Source organism: Lytechinus pictus, chromosome 18, assembly GCF_037042905.1.
Source record: "Lytechinus pictus isolate F3 Inbred chromosome 18, Lp3.0, whole genome shotgun sequence".
NCBI lineage: Eukaryota > Metazoa > Echinodermata > Echinoidea > Temnopleuroida > Toxopneustidae > Lytechinus > Lytechinus pictus.
Genome location: NC_087262.1, coordinates 20,027,796 through 20,037,084, shown reverse-complemented (window position 1 = coordinate 20,037,084; position 9,289 = coordinate 20,027,796).

The following is a 9,289-nucleotide window of genomic DNA, read 5'->3' as shown; positions in this document are numbered from 1 at the left end:
TGTTTTTCTTCAGATATAAGGTTATTCTGGACAAGTGGTACGATATAACTACCCTTGATTGAATATAACCGTAAGGAAAGAGAATATGTGATTTCTTAGAAAACTATTGTAATATATTTTTCTATGCTGTGATTTGTAATTTAAATGGTTAGTAAGTTTGTAGGGTAACCAGTGCGTGCAATGCAAGAGTATAAACCATGCTATTAGAAGGGTAGATTGTGTAAATAGTTTAATGATCTTTATGTCTACGTGGATATTAAAATCAATCAAATGAGACATTGTTTCATAATTTTTTTGCACACGCTCTTATATCCCAATATTCATTTGAAAGAGGAGTCAAGACGGCATTCATCTTAGGCCTTCTACAAAAGAGCTTAATCTGAGCCCTCTCGAAGTTGTAATGGTGACCAATCCATTAGGGGTGAACTGTGTATCTTTAATACATTTTCACTAAAAAAAGAATTAAAATCCATTCTCAAAGTTGCAATCTCACTCCGAAAGGAGTGAGGTTGTATTTCTCCGAGAACACTGTTACCTGGTCCATGGACCTACTACTCAGAGTAGTAGGTCTATGCCTGGTCCAAGGTTCACTCTAATATTTCGCGAGAGCTCATTTTGAGCAGAGGTGGTCATAGTCGACACGCTCGCATCCTTTGACTTGGTATTATATTGATCCGCATGACCAGGTCCCTCTGAAGAGAAAGAGAGAGAGAGAAAAAAAAACTGCAAAGTGGAAGTGGGAGAGAAAGAGAAGAGAGTAGGGGTGTCAGACACCGGGGTCAGAAATGGGAGACTGAGAACGAGGAAGAGAGAGAGAGAGAGAAAGAGAGAGGGAGGGGGGCGGTGGGCGGGGGAGAAAGGGGGAGATAAAGGGAGGGAGGGGAAGCGAGCCTCGTGAGTGTGCGTTCGGGTGTATAGTACAGTATAGTGTGTTGATGTGTGTGTAAGGTGTGGGTGCGTATGTTTGTTTCGCCCTAAACAATGAACTTGTTTCAAGAGGCAACTGTAATTATACTTTTTATTGCCCATAAATTCTCTCCCAAAGTGTTTATAAAATATTTCACTAAAAGGCCTACTTACTTAATGATTAAACATAAGCCCCAAAAGAAAATTGAATAAACTAAACCGGACTAAAAATAGATATCTTCAAAGTCATAATAACAGCCACATTTTTCACAAAGACTTTTGAATTATCATTCGTCGTAAATCTAGTTTCACAATCCATTATTTATAGCCTATAAATCATAAAATGTCATTAGTATTGGGTAGTTTTGTTCGACTTTTGTTCATTTTTAAAATCATATACCAACACTTTACACCACAGAATGATTCCTCTCTTAGCAATTCGACAAACACACCAACTTCCCACTAACACATAGCACAAAAGATAGATGAACTGTTTTATTTCAGAACTTGGCCTTCGCAGCGAATTTTGAGGTCTGTTGGTGCGTTTATCTGCATCCTTGAAGTAATAGTGCAGATTTTTGATCAGACATGTCTGGTAAGAAAATGGATCAGTTACCAAACAGTGACACAGAGATGAGTGGCATTTTGTTTCTATGTTTGGGAGCAAGCACTGGAATTAGTATTACCTTTGTGTCACTTCTCCCCGTTGGCCCGGACACGCCATCCTTCCAGCAAGAGTTGCTACACGTCATCGGCTTGTTAAGCCTGTCGGGTGCTTCCCTAATCATCATCGTTCAGTTGCTTCGATTCATCAGGAACAAGAGGAAATACCATGAAAATCAGACAATTTTATGGCCGACGCGATGCAATCATTGTGCTTACAACCTCGGTTTGTCCACCTGCAGAGAACCATCGTACATAGACCAGATGCAAGGAGGTGTAGATATCCGAAGACTTAACCTGAATACCGCCTGTGTTTCTGATGAGTATCCTGTCTCCAGAAATCTTCGGGGTCATAGTTACCAGGATGAAATGCGGACAAACACACCCTCTTCTTTAAATGGATCAGTCGATGCCAGCGTGCAGTCATCAGGAATGGTCCCCCAGTATCGCCCCTTGATTGGTTACAGATATAGCAAAAGGGGTACATTATTTCTCAAGATATTCGGGGTAATGCTGATTTTCACAACGCTCCACGTAGTATTGCTCTGGGTTTCCAATTTGACATGTTATCTCCTTGGAAGTGACGACCGTAAGATTTTGATGATTTCGGTATGCATCCAAAGCATCATATATCTAGTTTACATACCCGTGACGATGCAGTTCGCTGTAAACTACTATGATGCAGTCTTTGTCACAACAAAAGAGAACATATACACTATGGTATTATTAGTGTCCGGAGCAGCGTGGATAGCTGTTTATAAGATAGCTGATCCAATCAGTTTACTTTACAACACTCCCAACGTACCCTTGATACCCGCTAGCATAGCCAGTGGACCATGCGGCCCAAATAGTACTCTTGCTAAAGTAGGACAAACTGCGTTGAACATGTTGGATCCATTCAAGACAGAATGTGCCATAGTTGCTCTGTGTCTTCTGTGGCACATGTGGGAATCCTTCGTGTTCAAATTTTCTCTTCGTATCACCAGAGCTCATGCGTCTGAGAGAGACATCTTCCAAGGTGATAGCTGCATTACCCGCATCAAGAATTGTGTCCTAAACTGTCAAGCGTTCATAACCCGACGTCAGGATGGGAGAAACGCCTCGTTGCATCCGTTCATAAAAAACCTCCAGAAGAGCCTCGGGAAGGCCTGGATTCTTTCAACCTCGTTGTCCCTCGTGTATTTCATATTCAGTTGTTACATCGAGATAGTTGACCCTTTCAAAGGCCACTTTCAATACAAACTCGAAATAGAGTGGAGCGCAGACATCTTATTCATTCTTCCTTTCTTCATCTTGTATATGCACAGCTCGTACGTCTCCCGTCACTCGCGGGAGACATTCACACCCGTTTCCCCAAGGAAGGTTGAAGCTCATGATGTCTTGCTCTTACTTTGTTCTATGGGAATCTTCTGTTATTGCATCATGCGTCTTGCGGCAGGGAGCGGTCTCCTTCTTAGCGACCCAACGGAACCCAATCACAGCCACCTTAAAGCGGTGTCCATCTATGCTATCATCTACTCTCTGGTGATCATCCTCATGATATGGAAGGTAACATCCTTCCTGCTACAAGTGCAGGGGATTCGCATGATGAATATTTGTGAAATCAACTGGACCTTGACGTGTCTCATCTACATTACCTGTTTCAACGGAATTCGCTGGCTCATTGAGAGTGTCATCATCATCAACACATGGTACCTTCAGAAGGCATTTTATGGTGAGATTGGAGGAAGTGTGATCTTTACTCTGCTCGAACCTTTTGTCACCTTGTATGGGCTCCATGCAGCGATGGTTGCTTACGAAGCCTACAAGTCCATTCTCCAAGAAACAATGGATAGATACACACCTGTGCAACATAGTCCTGACGGCTCTGGTCCACGATCAGCACTGTAGGCCCAGGTCTTCAGCTTTCGTGGGGAGTGGGTCATAATTTGGTGACAGCAGCACCTTTGGCAGCACTGATGGAAATTCGTGTAAACTGCATATTTAGAGTTCAGCAACCATGGTGTCCCACAATTACCAAATTTACGGCGGTGTAATTTAGCAATATGGTACCCTTAAAAACCTGTGACGTGATATACAAAATGTTAACATGGTTAATGCAAATTATTCTCTTTTTAAAATAGGGTCAAGCACGATTATTGCAGGGGCTGCGGGGCTTCAGCCCGCGCACAAAAACCGTGTACAAAAAATGTAAAAAAAATACCATTTGATTATGATTGTTTGCATGGTCAGCCCTCCCACTTTCGGCTCAGCCCATCCCCCCCCCCCCCAACTTTCAAAACTGTTCCGCGGCCCCTGTATTGTAATGTGCATTTCAATCCATTCGCGTTTTGGAAAACCTAGATTTTACAATAAAAATATATATTAATCATTACACACAATGTACATTTTACGCTTGCTTTTTTATCTTCTTGGATGGGATGGTGGAAAACTATTAATATCTGTTCCTCAACCATGATGGTTTTTTTTAACTCCAATACATAAATCAATGTTATCTAGGGCATTGTATAATGTCTAGCATTTCCCGAGCGATGCCAACAGAGTTTTCTATGTACTAGTAATGAAAAGGCTAAGGTGAAAAACGGGAGAGAAAGAAGAATCTCAAAAAGAGACCACTCTGGGCCGTGTAACTATGTAAAACCCCTATTTTTTAACTGAGAAAGAAAATGTGCCCCCCCCCCCCATCAAAACACCCTCGTACCATACCTATGCACAACTAAATTTCTACCTTTCTTGTATAGGCTTACTATTTTGTTATATATATCTAGCACTGAATACATGTATATATATGTGTATATATATATAAACCCCTTAAAAAAGTGTGGAAATCTCTGTTTGGCCATTAATTTCTCCCAGCTCATAATTTTACATAATTCATTTTTTACATCATTCTAAAGATCATTTAATTTTCTTTTAAATGATACCATGCTTGTTATGATCATGCCATCACAAAAAGAGCAGGATTAAAAAATGTTGGATGAGGTCTGAATTGAAAAGCTGCAAATCGAGCAAAAAGAGTTTGGAAATCTGAGTTTGGCCATTAATTTCTCCCAACTCCCAATTTTACACAATGCAGTTTTTATATCATTCAAAGGATCATTTAATTCTTTTTAAAATGATACCATGCTTGTTATGATCATGCCATCACGAAAAGAGCAGGATTTAAAAGTGTTGGATGAGTTCTTCATTCATGTTTGTTTGTTATGTGTTTGCTCGTGCAGAGTAGTGTTTGATTCCATGTTAATGTTGGTGTTAAGGTGCATGAAAATAATTAAAAGAAACCGCTCAGAAACCCACTCATCACCACTGAAAAAGAACAGTGACTTTCAATATTGTGTCATTTGGCAACTTTTGAATTTTGACCTTGTCCCACATTTCAAGGCACTGCACCTCCATGTGAACAATAATCACATCATGTAGGGTACCATTTTTAAGAAAATCAAATGATCTATTCATTGATATTAATTACACATTGATATTTACTAAAACCGTTGAGGAATTAAAGATCAAAGTCAAAAGAAACCGCTGAGAAACTCACTCATCACCAAAGAAAGAAGAACAGTGACTTTCAATATTGTGTCATTTTGCAACATTTGAATTTTGACCTTGCCCCACATTTTAAGGCACTGCACCTCCGTGTGAACCATAATTATATCATGTAGGGTATCATTAAAAAGGATTAAATGTTCTATTTATTCATATTAATTACACATTGATATTCACTAAAGCCGAGGAGGGAATATCGATCAAAGTCAGATTTCCAAACTTTTTTTTGAGGAGTTTATATATATATCTGCCAAAAAAAGCTACCTTAAAGAAAAGTTAAGCACTAGTTCAGTTAAAGATGTTTTTAGTCATTCAGTTTCTTCTAAATAGGAAGGTGGCTCATATTCCAGTTTATGATTCGGCACAATTACTGTGCTCCCAATTTTCCTCTTTCTTTGTGGAAAAAATCAAAATGATTAGAGCAGAAATTGACTCCCTAAATTCTATTCCTGATCCAACGTTTGAGGATAAAGAAGTTGAGGGAATTAATTTGTTTACTTCGTTTACTTTACTCACACCATCAGAATTGCTCAAAGTGATTAAGTCATGTTCAAGTGATACTTGCCGTTTTGATCCTATCCCAACTTGGCTCTTGAAAGTTAACATTGATAATCTACTTCCCTTACTTACAGATGTCGTCAATCATGTCAATAGTTCACTAACTACTGGCGTTTTTCCTACAGGGGTTCACATAGCTATCATCAAACCATCCTTGAAAATGTCTACTTTACATAAAAACGAGCTAAAAAGCCATAGACCAATTTCAAATTTAAGTTTTGTTGGTAAGCTTATTGAAAATGTTGTTTGTAATCAAATAATCCAGCATATGGAGTCCAACAGTTTACTTTACCCATTCCAGTCAGCATACAGACCCAAACACAGTGTAGAATCTGCACTTGTTAAAGTAAAAAATGATATTATGTTTGCACTTAATTCTAACAAAGTTGTATTGATGGTCCTTCTGGACCTATCTGCTGTTTTTGATACTATAGATCATGATACTTTTTTATCACGCTTGTCCAGTAGAATTGGAGTTAGATCCGTTGCTTTGACCTGGTTTAAGTCATATCTAAGTGGTTGGTCCTCTAAAGTTGAAAAATCGGGTGAATTATCCGAACCCCAAATTTCTAACTTTGGACTACCACAAGGCTCGGTTATTGGTCCTTTAGGTTATTCAGTGTATACACTTCCGGTGGGTGACATAGCAAGACATCATGCTATTAGTTATCATCTGTACGCAGATGATACTCAGTTGCAGTGTTGTAGTGCCTTGATGCTCGGCCTTGGCCTTAAGGCGCCTTAAGGCCTACTTTTTCAAAGCCTTGGCCTTGAACATTCAGGCCTTGGCCTTTAGAGGGCCTTGGCATTGGCCTTGAGGATTTTGAGCCTTGAAATTTCAAGCCATTTTCAAGGCATTTTCCAGGCATTTTGTATTTTGTACTTTCAATTTGTTTTATATAAGTAATTATAAATGTTTCATTTGTTCTGTATATTTAATGACACTAATGGTCAATACTACCAGTCACCAATAACAGTAGCAGCAGCAGTAGTAAGTGTACTAACAGTGTCACCAATGGTAATTATCAAATCACCATTATCAAGAATTATCATCACATATGTAACAAAGAAAACAGCAGTGATGAAAAATAACGTTATTTATTGGTAATGTGTTGTAATCATGACTAATGATGATAATGACAATATTAATAATCATGATAATAATGAGTAATAATGATTATGATCAAGATTATAGTGCTTTGATTACAGGAATAATTCTGACAGATCTGACTGCAATCTTCACGACAATATTTATACTTAAAACATAGCTAACTCTAATAAATGATAATATAATTTTCTTTGGCCAACAAGAATGTTTTAAGACTAAATGATATTCTGAAAAGATTTGGTAAACTTGAACACAGTCTTCAATTTTGTCATATCCAAATGGGCTATGTCAATGGCATGATGAGCCAAAAATTTTGAGGGTCCAAGCATGGCCTATAGAGCAAAATTTCTGCCAAAAAAAGTTGAAAGAAACTGAAGCGATCGAGCGAACAACATTTTTCACCCTCTTGCTATAAGAAAAGCTAATTTTGTGATAGATTGTGACAATATGTTTAGAAAATAATATTACATTTACTCCACCTTTTCCTTTCCTTTTCCCCCTTTTCTAAGTTTATTCTTGGTGGTGGTGGGGGGTTCTGATATATTTTTAAACAGGCGAGAAAGAGGAATGGGAAGAGAGAGAGAGAGAGAGAGGAGAAGGGGGAGACACATGTAAGGGCGTAAGAAAGATGGGGTGGCTGGTTAGGCAGAACATACTGCAAAATGAGTTAATAATGATAGGCAGTACATCTTTTCTAAATTGTAAACATTTTGTTTTGGGTGTAGTGTCTCAGATTGACAAAACAAAGGGAAAAAACGTTTACTTCTTGTTAATCATATGGTTCAACAGTGTATTTCATTTCTCTACAGTTTCAAGGAAATAAATAACGTATTTGTTTTTGTGTCAATATGGTTTCAAGAAATAATAATTAATAAAAATAATGATGATAATAAAATAATTAATAATTATTAATATTTGTGCTCTCTTGCCCCCCCCCCCCCCCCGCCACCCAAAAAAAAATCCCTATGGGGAAAAAATGCCTCTTTTTCCAAAATCGAAAATGCCTTTTTTTTTCAAATAAAAAGTGCCTTTTTGGATTAGAACCCCCCCCAAAAAAAAACAAAAAAAAACGTTCTGCCGCCCCTGTCCAAGGGAGTGGAGAAAAACATACGTTGAGAATGCTAGGATCAGATGACCGTGGTAATAATAATTATTGCAATATAAATCGCCTAGAAAACTAGTATTAAATGTACAAAGGTAACTATATTATTATTATATTATATCAAAATCTATCATGAAATTATTTTTGTTTTAAATGTATAAGGATGAACATTTTATTCTCGCTCAGTCGGCTCGCTCAAATACATTTTGCCATGTGTGATGTCTGCCGCCTAAGCATTGTAAGCTCATTATCATGTATATCGTAAGTTTGAAATGCCTTGGCCTTGGCCTTGAGGTTTTCAGGCCTTGGTCTTGGGTTTCCATGCCTTGGCCTTGGTCTTTGGTATTGAAGCCTTGGTCTTGGGTATTAAAGCCTTGGCCTTGGAGGTTTGAGCCTTGACTACATATATATTTTGACCCTAAAACTGCAGGTGACCTCGAAAATGCCCTTGATAAACTGCAGAGATGCATACTTGACATCAAACAGTGGATGACTGTAAACAAATTAAAGCTGAACGACACAAAAACTGAATTTTTCACAGCTACCTCCCCACACAATTTGAAGAAATTGCCTGATATTCAACTTGAAATTGGTGATCTTCGTATTAATCCTTCAGAAAAATTAAGAACCTAGGAGTATATTTTGATAAACATATGACTATGAATGATCATATTTCCACTGTTTTTTGTATTGTCACATATCATTTGAGGAACATAACTAGAATTCGTAGGTTTATTGATCAGTCAACTGCGAACCATGCCATACGCTCCCTTATCCTTTCTCGTCTTGATTTCTGTAATGGTATTCTTTCTTCAATACCAGTGGCTCACATCAATCGTCTCCAGCACCTCCAGAATTGGGCTGCCCGTCTTTTTTTTTTTAAGTCGGCCGTGACACACCTCCTGAACCCCTGTTACATAATTTACAGCGCTTATCATAAAGCGGTAAGAGTTAGATAAGCTCGAAATGATATAACGAGAGTGTTTTAAAATGATATCATATAGTTTATATCTGAATGGGGATTCATTGTCTTGTTTCCCCTGCAGGCTTTGATAAAAGAACCAATTACTTTACAGTGGTGCTAAAAACATGAAAAAGTTAGTGAACCCCATCAGTGTCGGGTCCAAGTAGGATCACATCCGGCCCGTGCCCCCACCCTTTGAGAGGCATAACAAATATTTGTTGGGAATATGTCTTAATGCATACGCAAGTGAGGCCTTTTTTTTTTTTTGCTGGTCAACTTTTTCTGACATAAATCACCATTTATTGGGAGTGAAGGCCTCTTTTGGGGGCTGTTTTTCTGTACAAAAGTGCCCCCCCCCCTTGGAAAATCCTGGATCCTTCATGCTGATTGTTGAATGTAGACACCGTGTAGACAACAACACTTCAATGTCCGGCGAGCCCAG